We start from the raw sequence: 19,268 nt of genomic DNA on the forward strand, positions 1-19,268 counted from the left end.
GAAAATGAACTCTTATTCCATTAAAAAAAAAAAGTTTTAAAATTGGTCATCTCCATACATATAAAAATGAGTGTTGTTAAATTGTTAGTCAAACCTTTTGATAATTGTCTCCAAAATCAGTTTAAACCCAAATAGCAGCAAAGTCTTTCTTGTGTTTTTTTTTAAAGAAAAAAACAGCATAGCTGAGCCTTAACCTTATTTAGCCTTGATTTGAATGATTTTTGGCAGATCCACACTTAGAAGCAGAAACACTTCCACCAATGAGTATATTTCATAGCATCTTTCCCCCAGTGGCTAGTTGTTAAGCCCCTACTGTGTCCCAGAAGCTGTGCTAGTTTCTGGAGACATATTGGTAAGCAGAAATGCACATGGTCCCTGCTGCTGTGGAAGTCGCAGTTACTGAGGGAGACAGGTGAATCAATCACTGAAAATAAATGAAAAATTGCCATTATTAAAGTTGTTAGGAAGGAGACATACCGGTGCTGTGAAAGTATGTGTGAACATCTTATGATCCAAGGTTGAATGGTGATTTTAGGAACAAAAAATTGACCAGTCAGTTGAAGTAAAGAGATGTTATGAGCATATGGTTTGAAATGAGCTCAGACACAAGGTGAGCCTGCCCTTGGCATGGATCAAAACATGCCACAGTCTCCAGCACCACTCCAAAGAATGCATTTCATGGTTTGTGGCTGTATTTAAAATAAGTGCCCGTGATATATAACTTCTCAATGTGATACTCTGAAAGGGGCTACATAACTTAGGAATAATCTAATTATTTCATAATGTATTCATGCTATATTGATAAATATTAAATTCACATACTTTTTTTTTTTGATACACCAAGCAGAGATATCTGAGAAAATTGGCTGTAAAGTAGGATCTTTTCAGAGAGGGTCAGAGTGTTGATCTGCATTTCCTGTAGTGAGAATTTGAATTTGAAGCCATTTGGCTGAATGGGGTGGCATAAGAAACACTGTTGGCAGAAGAATAGGTAGCCCACAAAGTAGCAGTGGAGGATGACCACAGGATGAGAGGTGTGAGCAGTGTGTTCCAGAGAGCAGGCAGGACTGTGCTTGGGATGGCCCATCTCAGAGCCAGCAGGCAGCCCCAATGTCCCATCTCTCCAAGGCATTCCAGGTTCACATAGACAAGAACCCAGCTTGGCACCTTGGCAGTGGGGTACCATTTCTCCTTGTCCTGTCCAGCTGAGCTAACGGGGCATCCTTTGGGGAAAATGTTGCCTCTCTGGTCTCTTTTAGGGGTTTGGAAGTTGGCTGGGAGGCTCTGTTCCCATGTAACATGTTAGGGCATAACTGATCCTCGGGGGAAGAGCTGCCTGCCATCAGACTGTAGGTGGTTTCTTGTTCTGAGCTGATAAATTTAAGATGAATTCCATTCATCTAAAGATTTTTAAGTTCATCTCTGTAGGCAAACCTAAATGAGTTTTAGTTAAATGAGGTACCAAAATAGGCAACTGAGCAAGGGCTTGTCTTCCAAAAGCATTTATGAGTCATGATGCAGTTTCTAGAGGCATAGTGTTGTGCACGGTGGGCAGGTTCCCAGCCCTCCCCAAGAGTATTTGTACTAAGGCGTCACAAGCCTTTCACTTTCACCTTCCCAGGAATGCCATTGGAACTAGGAATTTCCCCAGCTCTTCAATTGCTCTGTAATTGGAATTCCTCCCTCAGGGTGCAGCAAACTTGTTTCGACCTCAGGGACTTCTCAATTGCTGTTCTCTGCCTAGAAAATTCTTCCCCTAAGAATCTGAATGACTGCTTCCTTCTCAATGGAAGGTCAGATCCAGAGTGACCTCAGGGATACTTTCCCTAATATCTAGATAAAGTACCACTGCCTGCTACCATCATAGTCCTTCAGACCTGGGTTCATTGCTTGCTGACTTGTTCATATTCTGTTCCCCCCAACACAAACACAAGAATATAAGTTCTGTGAAAGCATGGTTCTTGTCTCCCTTGTTTACCTGTTCTTAAGCCTGGTAGAGAGTAAACTTCCCAAACTGCTGCATGTGATAGTAGGCAAAAAGTTTACCCCTTTGGACATAAAATAGGGATAACATCACCTGTGCTTCCTGCCTCATAGAAAAACTGAGGACCTGGAGTTAGGGTGCCGAAGATACTTTCTCTCCCAGAAACTTGTGACTAATTTTTTGATTCCATATATATATATATATATATATATATATATATATATATATATATATATATATATATTGCAAATATCAATACCATTTACCCAATTACATAACCCCAAAAGTCTTAGAACACATTTTGTGCTTGTCTTTGCTTTGCTCCCCACTAAACTACTCCTTAAACAATAGTAATCAGTTTGTCCAGAGGCCATATCCTTAAGGTCCCTCCCTTCAGCACCCTTCCTTCACAGCTACTTGATTGCCTTGAGTCTTTCCAGGACCACTGATAATTGTCTTCCAACCAGCAGTTCAGTTTGTATTCTTTCCCCTCTTCCACCTCCCAAATTTGTCATCCACACTGCAGGAAAATAATTGTTGTGGAAGGCAAATTCCACACCAATACTGCTTAGTTTAATAATCATGTAATGACTTGCTTTGCCACAGGATCATGTCCAAATACCTTGAAGAACCATGTAAGGCAGTCTTCCTCTGTGTGCTTCTGCAACTCTCCAGCTTCACCACTTGCCCTTCTGTCATTTCTAAATCATCAGTGCACACAACATGGACAGAATGTGCACAGTCATGTGCCATATGCACCAACCATCCCAAACTGTTTGCAGTGCAGAGAGGAAGGATTCCAGGTGGCTTCACTCCCCTCTATCTGTGGTGTTCACATTGCCTTGTCAAACACCTGCCCATCTTTTAAGAGTCAGTTCAAGTGTACCTATTCTTAAAGAACATTCTAAACACTTGCCCTCTGCCCACCACTTCCAAGAGCTCCTCATTTCTTCCTCTGCACTGCCTCTGAGCCTTGTAGTATGCCTATTATAATACCCATGCCAGAGATCATCTCTGCCTCCTCAGTGCTCCTTCATGGTCAAGTTATTTGATTCATCTCCTGAGCTTCCTGGGCCAGGCATTATACTTGGCATGTTAATCAGTATCTGGAAAAGAACAAAACAACCAAATTCAGTGTACTCATTATCTAGTAGAGGGCTTCATTCAATAACATACTTTTGACTGATATTTGAAAAATTGAAAGATCTCCTTGAAGGTTAGAGTTAGGAAGAAGGGATATTGTATTTATGCTGTTAATAGATATCAGTTGAATGGCCAAAATATTTTGTCAATGAGCTAGTGTTAAATGAACATTTACTGTGTTCAGAGTTCTGGATGTGGCCAATTGCAGGGGATGCTTGAAATAGCTTTTGGACATTTCTGAAATGACTCTGGCTTTATCATTTCACTGGGTCAAAATGTTAAGTGGTCAGCACAGGTTCTCAGTTTCCAGGCAGTTTAGAACATAGTGCCTGAATGTTTTTTCATCCACTACCCTCTTAAAGGATTTTGAAACACTGTGTCCTTTCCTCATCCATTTAAAAAGATAATATGTAAAAATTTTATCTTGACTTTATATCATTATAAAAGATGGTGCTTCTTACATTATAAATATTGATTTACAAAAACCACTCTCTTTAATGTACACAACGGAAGCTAAATTAAATACCAAAGTGATTTTGTATCTACCATGTCATCCATATAAAAAAAAAAACCACACATTATAAACAAACTGTTCTAGAAAAGCCAGGAATTTTACATAATTGTTTCCCTTGCAGAACTCATTTCATTCCTCTTCTCCTATAAAACTTAATCCCCATATAACATTCTTGTGTTTGATATATTTTCTTGATTACAAGTGTATTCTTAGCTCACTCTCATCCATGTACACTCACCCCTTGGCTCAGGACACATGCTGGACATTGGTTGAACATCAATTTCACCTTTTCTCTCTCTTACTTCAAGAGACAGAAAAGGTCCTCACAAAATTGGGAAGGAGGAAAAAGAAAAGTAGAAAAGGAAATCAGTGCAGGACCTGACTTTTGGTGAGGGAGCCAAAAAGGGGAAAACACTCTTTTACTGGGACACACACAGAGAGATCAGTTGGGATTGAAGGAGATCCAATGAGGGTGAGAGGAGTGCACAGCAGATGCCTGGCTGACAGAACTGAAAGAAACCAGCACAAAATATCCCTGTAATCAATCCCCAGACCTTGAGTTGAGCTGTTGATGCTGAGCTAGGAATGTCTGCTGAAGCTGAGGGAGAGGGCTGAGGCTGATGGCACAGACTGAGTCTCATGGGGTTGGAGTGTGTTGTTTTCTTTGATTGGTAGTGTCTATGGAACAGAACTGCCTGGGACCTGAATTCAAATAGCAACATTGCTGATGCACATGGTGTGGATTATCTAGGTATCTCATGGACATATTCACTATCTCTGCAGGTCCAGGGCCCAATTTGGCATTTTTGCAATAGAAGAGAAGCACGGTTCTATCAGAATCATCATAATTTTGGTCTGAGAGACCCAGGGGAAGTTCGGGTTGAAATCAGAATCCATGGCCAAAGAACCTGCATATTTCATAGGCACAACTGTGATTTTTATTGGGTCCAAGGCAGAGGGTGTGGATATGCTCTGTGGTTGTCTTGGTGGTCCCATGCCACAAGGAAGAGAGAGCCAAGAGCAGAGATCTGGGTGCACAGAAGGGGAAGTTGAAGCCTTTCCATCAGCCTTGTCTACTACATGAAAATGTGACAATAGGGATGTCACTGACCTGATACTGCACTGAGGACCCAGCTGGGGGACTGAAGGATCATTACAGGAGGCCCTAGTGCATGACATCTTTAGATTTGTTTCCACTGGTGTTTCTGTGTAGAATTTGGACATTCCCATGGCAATAGAAAGGGCAAAGGAACTGTTATGAGTGTGTATTGGAAACATTCCAACACCACATACCACAGCCTGCACCCCAGAAATGGTTTGGAAGTCTCAATTCCAATAAAAGGAGAAGCCCTAGCCACTCTCCAATCTGTGATAAACACCTAATCAAAATGAGGCTCTGTTAAACAACAAAAGTAGATTGTGTTCACCACAACAAAAACCACATTGACAATCATAGAAATAACAGGCAATGCACTCACAAGAATGACATGGCACCACACCATACCAAAAACAGATCTCACAGCAATATCATGGAAATGTGCGCAGCCAACATAGGAAATCTTCCACTTAAAAAAAGCCCTTCAAGTCTACAACAGATAACTGACAATCTTTAACCCATAAAGATAGAGAGCTATAATAAAATGAAAAAGAAGAACCATTCCCAGACCCAACCTCCAACACACTTGGAAACTGAACAAAAAATAAATTAAAAAAAAGGCAGCATGTGAACACCCTTATCTACAGAACAGACTGAAATAAAAATTAGATTATGACTACTTCTTAAAAAAAAGTTTTAGTTTTCTAAAATGTCTGAATTTTCAAAGCCACATTTTATATTCTCCACCACCTTTTTCTTGTCAATGAGCCTGAGTAAGGTGTTCACTCAGTGACCAAGAAGATCTCAGGTGTTGTCAGCAGGACCTAAAGCAAGCCTCCTCCTACTTGCTTCATCAAAAGAAAATCGACCTATAGTTCCTGCCACTGAGCCAAGAAAACAGTCAGTGAAAACACATTCAGTGTTGTTAATCATCAGAGAAATGCAAATTAAAACCACAGTGAGATATTACCTCGTGTCTACCAGGATGGCTATCATCAAAAAGACCACAAAACCACAAACATTCAGCAACAATGTGGAGAAAATTGAACCCATATACACTGTTGGTGTATAGTTTATACAGAGACTAGTGTGTGAGAGCTGAGTCCTGGAGGCCTGTGATTTATCCAGGAGGTCAAGTCACTGCAGGCAGCATGTGCTGCTTGAAGCCAGTTTTCAGCCCTGGCTGTCCATGAGCATCAGTCTCCTCAGGAGCTGAGTCCCCCAAAATCACAAACCCCCACCCAGAGATTCTGATATAATTGGCCCAGGCATCCTGATTTGAAAAGCTTCCCACTTGATTCAATGTGTAGTCACATTGAGAGACACTGTGAGCAACTAGTTCACTCTGGGTTTAGTCAGTATAATTTATACACCCAAACTAGGAAAAGAAGGAACAATAGAAATGCAAACTATTACAACCACAATGGAAAACAGGACGGTGGCTTCTCAAAAAACTAAAAATAGAACTAATATATGATCTAGCAACTCCACTTCTGGGTATTCATCCAAAGAAAATGAAAACATTAACCTAAAAATATATATGAACCCCAATGTTCATGGAAACCTTATTTACAATTGCCAAGATATGGAAGCAAACTAAGTGTCCATCAACAGATGACTGGATAAAGAAGTTGTGGTATATATAAAATGGAATATTACTGAGCCATAAAAAAGAACGAAATGTTGCCATCTGCAACAATATAGATGGACTTGGGGAGTATTATGCTGAGTGAAATAAGTCAGACAGAAAAAACAAATACTGTAGAATATCACTTATATATGAACTCTGAAAAAGAAAACTAGTGAACATAACAACAACAACAACAACAAGAAAAAACAGACTCACAGGTATGGAGAGCAAACTAATGGGTATCCATGGAGACAGGGAAGAGGGGAGGGCAAGAGTGGGATAGGGAATTAAGAGGTACAAACTACTACTTATACAATAAATAAGCTACAAGGATATGTTATACAGCACAGGGAATATAGCTGATATCTTATAATAACTATAAATGGAGTATAACCTTTAAAAACTGCAACCTGGAACTTATATAATATTGTACATCAACCCTACCTCAATTAGAAAAACGTCAAAGACCAGTTTGCCCCATGTGACCCAGGTCCCTCCAGTTTTGCCTCCTTTTCCTATCTGTAGGGCTCAGTGTCATCATCTGTTAAATAAGGTACTCAGGCTAGAAGGCCAGCTCTACGTCAAGAATCCTGTAAATCTATTGAAAGCAAACTAAATGATCAAATGAGAAAACTCAACCCCAGCATGAGCAATCCTTACTGCTGGCAGAAGTTCCATCTCCACCATGTTGAAATGAGGACTAGATAGTGCACACTTGTTCCTTGCTTTCATGGACAGGAAGACACAGCTGATGTTATGTGAAATTTAAGAAGTAGGGAGAACAAGCCACATACTGCACTAAACTTAATACTCTCATCTGCCTTTGCTTTCCCTTCCTTGCACATTTACTGGAGGTGAGATGTGTTTAATTAAGGTTATATACCAATAAAAACCAAATTATTATTTGCTTTTACCCATCAAATTTGTCTATATAGAAAATGTTTTCCAATAATAAAAATAACATTTATTAACCATAAAATTTCAAATAATTTTAAAGCACAAAGAGTAGAAAGTAAGAGTTATCCATCTCTTGCCCAGATATATTTTATTTCCTTTAAGGAGTTTAACACATATCATTCAATACCTTTTCTTATATATATATATACATACATAAAGTATATTTTAAATAAAATGAAATAATACTATGTGTAAATTTTACAACTTGCTTTTTCATTTGACAATATATACTGTAGACATCTTTTCATTTGAATTTACATTGCTTTACCTCATTCTTTTTAAAGGCTGAATAGTATTCTACTGTCCAGATGAAATAAACTGTATTAAGCCCTCCCTACTGAGCCTGGTCCTCTCCCCCCTAAGGTGCAGGCCCCTGCATCTGTGAAGGGGAGACGTTGTCTTGGGGGAAGAGCAGGATGTGCAGACAGAGGTGAGCAGGCAGGGAAGCAGGGCCAGCTGACTGCCACTTTCTGCCCCTCCCCTCTGGCTTTCAGCAACATTTCTTTCATCCTACAGTTACATGAACTGCCTTTTTCTCCTTTCAAGTTTCAAAATTCCCTGCACTCAAAGAATTTTGGAGAAACATTACATGAGCATTTTCTGATTGTTCATTTCAGATTCCTCCTTCTCTCTGACAACAACACATCTGGCACTAATCTAAATACTCATGAAGCAAGACCAGCAAACTCACAGAAAGCAAGAGGGGAAGGACCCCCTTGATCTTTCAGTCAACATGGAAGGTTAAAATTGTCCAATTTAAAAATACAGCTGGGCAGATAAGAATAAGAGATACTAGAATATTTAAATCAAATACTTCTGGCTAACTGAGTTATATTGCCAAGCATTTAAGTCACCCTCACTCCAAGAAAAATATTTTACCAGGAATCAGGCCCTTAACAAATCCTATAAAACAGAAGTCAAATAGGGCTATCTGCAGACTGATGGTAAGGGTGTATTATTCTCAGAATGCTGGGCCTTTAATTTCAGAATGAAATCCAAGCATGTTACCCAAGCAGCTTATACCTTATATAGCAGATGGTGGACATCAATGGGACAGTTCTGTGTTACTTTGTCAACAACATCTGAGATGGATTGCATAAAATCCAGGTTGGTGAACAGAATTTTGTACAGATATAAAAGAAACAATACACATTTCTCTCAACAACTTTTTTAAAATGTAACTTTAACAAATACAGAATTCACTATGCCTTTTAAACCATCACATTGGAATGAATGTGTCAAATTAATCCAAGTGACTCTGTGCATGGAGTGATGGTGACATGTCCCTTCAAGAGATGAAATGTGTGGGTTTAGAGAGGGAAAAGAAATCAAACAGTAACAAAGACAGACCAGCCCTGCGTTAGAATACACAGTGACTCAAACTTTATATGAGATTGTAAAATGCAAGTGCTCAGTGTATGTGGCATGTAATGAAAAATATTGTAGATAATGAGCATGTGATGTATAGACACTAATGTCATGAAAAAGTTAGCCAGGATATAAGAAAAAACCTAGTCAGTGACTCACACTGTAAATCTGAGCTAGAAGACTGGGAATGGGGAATGGAGGTGGCTTCTAGGTGAAACAATCAATATGGTAATAACCATGTTATTAACTAAAAAATCTTACATTCAATTCCATAAGTGAAATAAGCTAAAGTATAAGTAATTCAATTACAAAATTCTTAAAAATGCTTTAAAAATCATGAAAAGTGTCAATGTGCTCGAGGGAAGAAGAAGGTGCCATGCAGCTGTACACTGGACTTTGCTGGTTTATGTCTATTTTAACTGAAGACTCTCACGAGCGAATGAGTGCCGTGATATCAGGTACTGTCAGACATACATTGTGTGCCATTTCCCTGAACAGTCATACACATCGAAGAACAGGCAGTGGTTTGTATTTACCTATTAAATGTAAACTGAATGAGGCAGAAAAATATACCAAAATACAAATAAAGTCCATTTTACTTAAACCTTAAAATATTGCCTCTTAGTTACTGCTTTTACAAACGCAGTAATAATTCTTTGTGACTACTTGCTAAACTGATGATATCTTTAATTCTTCTTTCCAAGGGTGTCCTCAGACAGAAGCTTTATCTAACTTGCAGCAGGGAACACAGCAGGACCAGCTGTACTGGGTTAAATGTTGGACTGGGGATGGATCGTCATGTGTGATGGGAAGGTTATATGTACGCTATCGTACTCTTATACAGAGGCAAATTCCAATCAATCCTCGAGATTAACTAGTTTTCATATCAGTAGGAGATGAATTTCAAATCCATTCTCTTCTATTGCTCTTAAAGCTTCTTCCTAACCACTCTTGGTTTAACCAACCATTAACTGTTTAACAGATAGCCAGACCCAAAGTGGAGCATGATGAAACACCCAGTCAAGTGCGTGGGCCATGCAGGAGCCAGAGCAGCCACTGAAGCTGCAGCCTACACTCACAAGGTCCTCCCTGAAAGGTGGCCACCTCGCTTGGGAGCCCAACGGGGAGCCACTCTTGCACACACGAGGTTACAGCATTGCTCCACACACGTCATTCTCTGCACACTCAGAAAGCAAATGTCTTACCTCTGGGTGAAAGAAAATTTCAGGGCCTGGGAAACTTTCCTAGCCAACATCGATAATGAATTTCTTCTGGCTTATGGCATTGTTCCCTGTTTGCTGTTTGATCCACTTCCGCTGATCCACGTCATACTTGGCAAACTTCTTGACTATATTGGGGCAAATGTGACAGTACTTCTCCTGCAGACACACACACACAGATGTCACCAGGCATTAGCGGCCACCCAGTCTGCCCTCCGGCAAACACCCAGTAACTCCAGCACCACAAACCCCCGACATCAGTCCTGCCCAATGCCACAGCTCCAAGGGACACTTACTGGGCTCAGTGATGTCTAACAGCTATGCTCTGGCCAAGTACTCTGCTTTCTTTCCAGCTCTGCTATTAGTCCCAGCCTCACTGTGTCACATGTTGCTGCCTACTATCTGAGATGATGTCTGACGGTTCCTATCAAGTCCCTAGACTCCATCTCCTCTCTTCTTACTCCTTGTATGCCCCCACTTGGCACCTGCCCAGGCACTTGCTGCCACCCACTGGGACAAGCAGACCCGCCTCGCAGCCGAACCCAGATCTGAAGGCAGCAGATCTGGCCCTGTGGTCACCACATCCGATTGGCAGGTGGTTAACCTGCTCTGCGGTCTGACACAGCACACTCAGTGGCTCCATGACAGAGAGTTAGTGAGTGCATAGGCACGTGGGATGCACAAGTGAATAAAACACACACAGACCCCTGCCCACTGGCCCATACACTGGCTGAGAGTCAGAGTAACAAGTGACAGTGATAAATAAGTAAATTGCAGAGCACTTTATAAGGTGCTGGGACCATGAACCAAAGGAAAGCCCGACTTTGACAGGATGGAGCTGCCACACATTGGGGCATGAGAACCCGCTCAGTGCCAGCCCCAGCCTGTGCTGTGCAAAGTGTTTCCTCAGCTGGTGATGCCTGACTGGGGGCCTCTGGGTTGATCATCTGTCCTTAGAGCTAACCTCACAAGAACAGCAGTTGGCCCCTGGGTACCGGATTCTGAAAGTCAGCTTCCTGTGGGCCAGGTGGGCTTTGTTCAATGCCTGCACTTTGTCAGGCCCAAAGCTGGTGCTCAGGAGGACCTCTGAAGGCATTTTCATGATACTAAGTTCAAAATTTCTTAGAATCCCTGAAATGAAACCTAATACCATCCTTGGTATACTCTGCACAACTGTAAGACTGATGGGCCAGACTTGCTACACACCCCTGTGCTCACTGATAACTGAGTGAGTGGGTCACCCCATACAACTTCAAATCTACCAGGCTGAGGGCAGAAACAGTAAGTTGTCCTAAGACACCAGGTCAATGTCTCGCAGCAACTCAGAGGCTTAACTGAAGGCAGGAAGTGCCTCCACAGTGTTGATGGTGTGCAGTGTGTCAGCCCCAAGTCCTGGACCACCACTGTCCCCACCAACAGAATCCACGCATCCACAGGCCCACTCCTGCCCACAGGGGCAACAAGACACAGGGTAACTCTGACACACTCCCACAGAGGGAAGTGGGGCAAGAACTAACTGACAGCAGGGATGGGGTGGCTGACCTGCAGGGAACACAAGGAGCTCTTCCACTGCCTACCTTCATGGCTGAGTGATACCTTGTCACTGCCCAAATGGGCCAAACCTGGTTCAGGGTCAGAGATGGACCCCAGAGAGCCAGTGAAGAAGGTAAAGCCCACCACGAGGACTAGGAGAGCAGCCTCTGTCACAGTCAGCATACTCAGGGCCCTTCTCACCTGCATGGCCACCCCGACAGTCAGGAGCCAGAGGCTGTGAGACATATTGGTAACAGGAATGGGGAGGTGAGGGAACTTGGGTCAACTATCCAAATTTATTTCCTTGAAGAAACACAAGGTAAGGACTAGGGAAAGTTCTAGGAAATATTTTAACATAAAAAGAAAGTCTTATGCTACTTCTGTAAACCTTCCCCCAGAGGGAAAAGATTGACTCCCATGGGCTGCCCAGGACCACACACCCAAGCTGTGAATTGACCCATCCCTGGAAACTCTAGTCCTGGGCACACCCGGGCACCCAGCCACCCTACTCACATGGGCCCTGACTCGCACCTGTGCACCCTGTCCTAAAAATACCTCTCCGTCCACCAAGAGTGTCGTGCAAAATGTGGGACTACCCCCAGGCACTAGTTTTCCTTCAACCAGCTTGTTACTGGGTGCAAAAGTGGGAGGGAAGGGGGGAGGCTAACCTCCCTTAAACTCCCCTGCAGCTCAGAAACTGTGTGTTCAAGGTCACATGTCACTTCCATGCTTAAATTTTTCTCCAAAAACAAAATCTTTGCTCTTTATATAATAATTATCCTTGTATTACTAAGAATCTCTTCATTTTGACTAAAACAAAACAAAAACAAAACAGTAATTTGTCCTGATTTTGCAACCTGAAGAGAAAATTGCTTTGAAAGGGGTCTGTCAACTGCTACCTACAGAGTGACACAAAGACCAAACCGATGGATCAGTCAAGTGGGCATTTTAAATAAGGACCAATGAGCCATTTTCCTCCGAATCTTACTGATTTAATTTTAGAGCTTCCTGTAACTCCTCCAGCATGGTAACGGAGTCTAGAAAACACAGGTGGACTCTGTTCAATGATTCACCCTAGAACAGCATCACTCTGAATGGTAATACTCAGGTTACAGAACCACACACAGCAAGAGCTGGAAATGAGTTTGAATTCTGGCTGACTGCACAGGATTCCTCACAGTCACTGCTGCTGCTGTCTGCTCCTTACTCGGGAAATGAAGCCTGGAGGGAGAGGTGCAAGACACATTGGCTAATTGAAGGTTCTGTCTAATCAGGCTCCAATTAAATGACATCGTACTAGGCAGGATGCTCAATACCAGTTATCAAGCTGCTCTCATTTACAGCTGGAGAACTTCACAAGCATCCATGTTCAGAGAAGAGGCTAAGTTTTCAGCCCCTTAATTCAAGTGGTAAACAGATGGAGACCCACATCCATGGGGAGGGGAGGGAAGGCACAGTGGGAGCAGGGGTGGTGGCCACAAGGGGAAGTGTGAAAACACTATTTCTCTCTCACCACCAAACTGGCCCATTTCCCATCTGTTTTTACCTTAATGGCCTTTGTGGTCTCCAGTGGTTGCTCAGGAGGGATTCCCACCTCCCTCTCACTTGGCAGCTGTTGAATGAAATACATATCTCTACCTGCAATAGGGATGTGTTTGAAGCAGCTTCCAATTACCTAACCTTCCACATGGGGAGACAGAGAGGCAAAACACCATGTGAGTAACTCCAGGAGGAACGCCCTCCCTGGACTGTAAGTTAGACTCCTGCCCCCACCTGCCCTGGCAATGCAAGCATTTACTGAATCTCCACTCTGTGCAAAGCTCAGGACTGGGGGAGGGGGAATAAAATGACCATGCATGCAATTCCATTAGGAGAACCTGAGATGCTCTGTAAGCAAACAAAGTGGCCTTTCCATTAGGAATGTGAAGAGAAAACCACAGAAAGCAGTTAATTTCCAAAATGCTGCTGTCTGTCCGAACAATGGGTCATTTTATTGTTCCTCTAACAAAAAGGAAAACGTTTTAACTATTAATTTTATAAACATTTTTATTGAGTTATAGGCATTTTACAATGTTTTGTCAAATTCCAGTGTAGAGCACAATTTTTCAGTTATACATGAACATATATATATTCATTGTCACATTTTTTTTTTGCTGTTTAACTATTAATTTTTAAACCAACTACAAATTGGCTTGCATTTAAAAGTCAACCACCTGGTTAGCATGCAGGACTTAGAGTGTGACAACCAGGACTCAGATCCTGGTTCCACATCTGTGGGCAGAGTAACCATGGCCACATCTGTTAACACATATGTTTCAGCCTTGGCACCTTCACCCATCATATGCGGTGAGTGGGTGCACAGAAGAGACCCAGTGACAGGCAGCGGGTCAATTACACAGCATGGTTTAGGCATGCATTAAAGACTCAATAACCGATCTGCTCACTCTAGTAAGAGCTGAACTTGGTAGGAAGGAACAGTCTGGCAGGTTCCCCTCAACCCTATGCTATGTGAGATCCATGCTGGGGGGAGTTTGGATCCGCTCACCCAGCTGCCCTCCCGGACCAGTGACCAGGCTGTCAGCCATCACCAGCAGGAGAGGGCCAGGAGCTGCTGTGTGGTCCCAGGTCCTCACCAGCCCCCTGGGGTGCCACTGAACATGCAGGCCACAGGCTGGGAAGGTCCAGCTCATGCTGGTGGGAGTAGCTGTGCAGAGTGGACAATGTCCCCACCTGCACCAGGTAGAGGAGGCACTCTGAGCTCCCTGATGGCACTGGCTGCTTGTCACACACTCATGGAGACAGAAGGCTGGAGCAAATCCTCATCCATCTGACAGATGGATCAGTTCCAATGTGTAGAAGCACAGTTACCACTGAAGTTGCAAGAACAGGTGACTGAATTCCTCTTATGTCTTCTGAGGTGCCCAACTTCTAGAAGTGAAAGAGTGTGTAGACTTTCTCAGGAGCCCAAGCCAATTGTAAAATATTTAAGATCAAGATAAAAGATATGTACACATTATTAAAATTAAAAAAATCATAAGAACAGTAGCTCTCGCAAACAGAAACTATTCACAATTTCTATACTCAATACATTACATATAACATTTTCTAAAATTAATTCAACCCATGTTGAGTATCAGCTTCATCACAGATTAAATATATTAAAACAACCCACAGCCAATGGTAGGAAAACAAGTAAGTGAGTTGTGCTACACCCACATGATGGGCTGTCAGGTAGTTACTAAATATCTTTCCACAGAGTATTTAACCATAAAGATACATCAGGGATAAGTCAATATGCAAAATACAACCTCAGGAGCACATTGTACATTTAGAACATAAAATCAGATGGAGGGTATCCCAACTGTGCTTAAAATGTGTATCGTGTGTCTAAGAAAAAGAGCTCAGTAGACTATACCAAAAAAGTGTGGCACAGTCCTCTGGGCAGGTTTGTGGGTCATTCTATTTTCTTCTTTACATTTCTCCATTTTACCTAAATTTTGTACAGTAAATGTAATTTTTATAAATAGGGGGAAAAAACTGCATTAAGAAACAGAGAAAAATTTGAACAACAACTTTCTCTGTGGGCCTGCACGTAGTGTGAAACTTGTTTCAGATGCACAGGGGAGGCCAGGAAGCAGACCCACAGGCACAGGCCCTGACCTTGGCCTGCACTGACCTCTGAGGACGTGACCTCAGAGAGGAGCCAGGCAGGACCACACAGCAAGTGGCACCTAAACACCTCACACCCAGGAGGGGGCAGTGTTCCGAGACTGGATGAAGGGGCTGCGAGCACAGAGCATGCTCTGCAGGCCTCCTGCCTCTCCTCACCCCCGGGCAAAGGGGACACTGGCAGGGTGCAATGACAGAGGGGAAAGATTTGGCTTTTTCCTCCTGACTGTAGAAACATCAGCCTCCCCCTGCAGTGATTTCTGAACTTTGAGGTATTAAAGCACCAGCATATTAGTACATCATCTCTGCAACGTCCTGAAATAAAACAGTGACTATTTTTTAAATGAAATAAATGAATTGTTTTTTTTTAAAAAAAAACTAGTTTGCATTTTTTAAATTTGTCTTAGTTGATTTACAAAATTCTGTTAGTTTCCAGTGTATAGCATAGTGATTCATTTATTGCATTTTTAAAAGGAGCTTAGCACATACACACACAAACCTATATTTTCACAAAAGGTACTTGTAATACACAAAATAACAAACATTAGTATCATGGGTTGCCTCCAAGAAGGGACGTGGAGGAGGAAAGGCAGGTCTGAATTCCCAATGTAACCCCCTCCAGATAGCTTCAATTAATTAAAAAAAAAAACTTTAAATAATTCATTTAACTAGTCCATTTTACCAAATATATATGTGTGTATATATACATATATACAGTCTCTTGAAGCCTGAATTAGAAATCACTTCTGTTATATTTTGAAAATTAAAACCAAAAAGTGACATTGCAGAGCATCCCGCAAGTCAAGGTGAACAATCTCTCCTTCTTGGCTCTTAAAAAATTTTTAAAAAGCAAGAAACAAATCCTCTCCAGAGGATTGTCACAGAACACAAAATCATCCTCCAAATGTTCATGTGCCGCACCCACTGATATCCAGATTACAGTTCAGAATGAAAGCCAGGAAAACCCTCCTGGCAAAGTGACACCGGGGCCAAGCAGAGCCCAGGGACATCAGACGACTGCTGACACCAGACTGCACAAATCTGCTACTGCAAATTTCCAACTGCCAGTGCCACAGACACTAGGCATCTTCCACTTTCTCACACAACTGTGTTTAAAGGCTCTTGTTACCTTTGCTAAGTACAGGTATGACTTCAAAAGTGGTGTTTTAATTAACAGAAGGGTGTTTTTTCTTTCACTGCTTCCTTCACCTCAAATCAGGTTAGGCCCACAGACAGAGCAGAACTCGCTGCCCTGCTGACCATTGGGATAGCGTGAGTGACCCCATCCCTTCTGTCAATGATGATTCCTGTTATTGTGTGTTCACCAACTTGTCATGATGTCCAGTAAACAGCTAAGGCCAGCACTGCCTTCACAAATACCACGGAGACCATCAGCATGGGGACTTTCTCAAGTGTTCCACAAGCCTATCTTTAGGTTGGAGCAATAAGCCCTTTCTTTCTTACTGAGTCTGAATGACCTTTCCCTTCCCTAACTTCCATCTTCCTCCCAAATCCAAATTCCAAAGTGGACAACTAACATGTAAATTCTGTGCACTTAATCTGGAGGAGTCAACTTCTCAGTAAGATAAATCAAAGCTTTTCAAAGAAAAGCCAGAGAGAAAGGAATTTTATTGTGGAATCAGGAGGTTTTAATTTCTAATCCACTGGTTCCCAGTGTGGGTCCAGAGATGGATTGCAATAAGACTACTTGTGGGGACTTTAGAAAGAAAAAATACTGGGCCTGGCACCCAGAAATTCTCATCTGGCAGAACCAGGATAGTGGTTCTCAACCAGGTGCAATTTTGCCCGCAAGGAGCACCTGGCAATATCTGGTGCCATTTCTCGCTGTCACACTTGAGGGAGGGGAGGCTGGTGGTGGTGCTTCCCCTGGTGGGTCAAGACCAGAGATGCTGCTAGACATCCCACAACACACAGCTCAGTACCCTCCACTCCCCTGAGGACTGCCCGATCCAAAATTTTGAGGCTGGAAACCCGTGGTCTGATATAAATTCTGAGAATGTGTATTTTGGAAAAAACACTTTTGAGGAGACCTTGCTGCATAGATCACTTTGAGAACCACTGGGCCAGTGTTTCCTGAAGTGTCTCCTAGTCCATGGAACAGAAACAGCTTAGGGGTGGGGGAATATTTCTGGTTAAATTTGGAAGTGGTGGAATAAACAGAGTTTTCTAATGTAGGCATTTTCACAGCCTTTAAGACATCACTGTCTACTGAGAATCACCACACAGAGGACACAGCATGTGGAATCTTCCAAGTTAATCATCTATGCAACTCCTCCTCTTTTTTCCTACAAGGGAATAGAATATGCAGGAAGCATTTTGGAAAACAATTTTATCATTTATTCCCCCAAATTTCAGTCAATTCCCTTATATAGAGGCAGATACATTACACCTAAAAACAACAAAACACCCCACGAAGAACAAGCAGCTTCAGGGGAAGTTCTGCAAACTCATGGAACCACAGGAGCTCAGATCCACAAAGGGAAACCCTTGAAAGACATTTATTTTGTTTCATTTTGTTTTGTTTTAACAGATTCTATAGTATATTTTCTTTTTTATGATCAGAAGTAAAAAAAGCCAAAGAACCACACCTACATCTTGATCTTGTCTTCCTGAGGTTACCTTAGATTTTAATGAATGTAAACAGACAAAAGCTGGACAAACTCTACACCAGCAGTAAAAACATAAATCACAGAAATTGCTCTGTACAGTGTTTGAGCTCGGACCTGAATGGGATGAGTTCATGTGCACTTGAGTGCATGGGAAAGGAAACCACACCACACAATCTTACAGAGGCCTCTAGAATCACCATTTCTTCCACATTAGACAACTAAGGTCACTTGGGAATCATGAAAGTCACTTGTCCTTACCTGAACTGCAATGTAGAGTCCTGGTACATTAAATAATTTGAACATAATTTCTGCAAGATATTCTCTATTTTCTGGTGTATTCAGAGGAGGTTCTGTCTGTAAGGAAATATCCACTATATTTAGTGTTCACCCAAATTTCATGTAATTACATGAGAATGGCAATAAGTTAATCTAAAAGCATGTTCATTAAGATGCTGTACAACTCCTTAATTTGACAGACAGAGTACACCCAGAGTGATTGATTAAACACATTTTGGCTGTGAGGTTTAAAATCTTTGAGAGAGCAAAGCCTCTCTAAACACTTCTGCTCTTACTAATCCACCCCAAAACAAAAACAAGCTACAGAAAAGGAAACTCCACCTCGGATACCAGAACACCCAAACACCGTGAATCTGAAGAGACGTACACTGAGCTGCCAAGGGCAATAACAGCCCCACTGAGACCAGATGAGTGAGGACATGGAAAGAGAACACCAGTGACTTCAGATACCAGGCAATATCCAGTTCTCCAGAGAAGAGCAAAAGCAGAGAGCCCTTGCTTGGAGTCAGAGCAGTCTGAGCAGCACAGCTGCAGGAGCCTCGCTCCCCAGGTCGCTCACCTCAGAGCACAGGCGGCAAGGTGAGAAGTTACACCTCCACCATCTGCTGTGAGAAAGACAAGCCTGGGACAGAAGCTGCTTCAGCCAGACACTGCCCACCACCCAGCCTAAACCCGACACACAGCCAGTTCAGAAAGATCTCCCCTCAAAGATGAAGAAATAACACAAAAAGACTAGCCAAACATCAAATAAAAACACTCATAGAAAAAGAGAGGGGAGAGAGAAAATAGGAAAAAACAAATGGCAGATAAAAAGCATGTACCCAGAAAAATATAAAAAAAAAGCAGATGAAAATCATGACATAGATATCCGAGTTTTTTGAAATGTCTATTTAAAATAATAACTATTATCTAATAGGAGGAAATTAACAGGATTACATAAAGATAAAAATAAATAAACCTCCTTTTTGTCATTCAGCAATATGTTGAACATTTTTCCATGTTAATAAATATGGATTTACATCACATATTTAAGCTAGGGAAAAAAAGAGAGAGAAAAGGAGAAAAAAAAAAAAACAAAGAAAGGAAAAAAAATCTAGGCCTTTTGGCAAAAAAATAAATAAATAAAAATCCACATTACCCTTTGTTATATACTGAGCTGTGTGTCCCAAAACTCTTATGCTGAAGCTGCAACCCTCAGGTGACTGTGTTTGGAGATGAAGCCCCTAG

General features: G+C 42.0%; 1 long non-coding RNA gene across 1 annotated transcript; it reads right to left on the reverse strand.

The window, feature by feature from the left end:
• Positions 1-2,269: 2,269 nt before the first annotated feature.
• On the reverse strand, positions 2,270-13,200 carry LOC141575058 (uncharacterized). Its single transcript, XR_012502337.1, has 3 exons — positions 12,992-13,200; positions 9,898-10,071; positions 2,270-3,090 (listed from the first exon to the last, which is right to left on the reverse strand). It is a non-coding gene; the product is annotated as an uncharacterized LOC141575058 (long non-coding RNA).
• Positions 13,201-19,268: the final 6,068 nt, after the last annotated feature.

Source organism: Camelus bactrianus, chromosome 25 (assembly GCF_048773025.1).
Source record: "Camelus bactrianus isolate YW-2024 breed Bactrian camel chromosome 25, ASM4877302v1, whole genome shotgun sequence".
NCBI lineage: Eukaryota > Metazoa > Chordata > Mammalia > Artiodactyla > Camelidae > Camelus > Camelus bactrianus.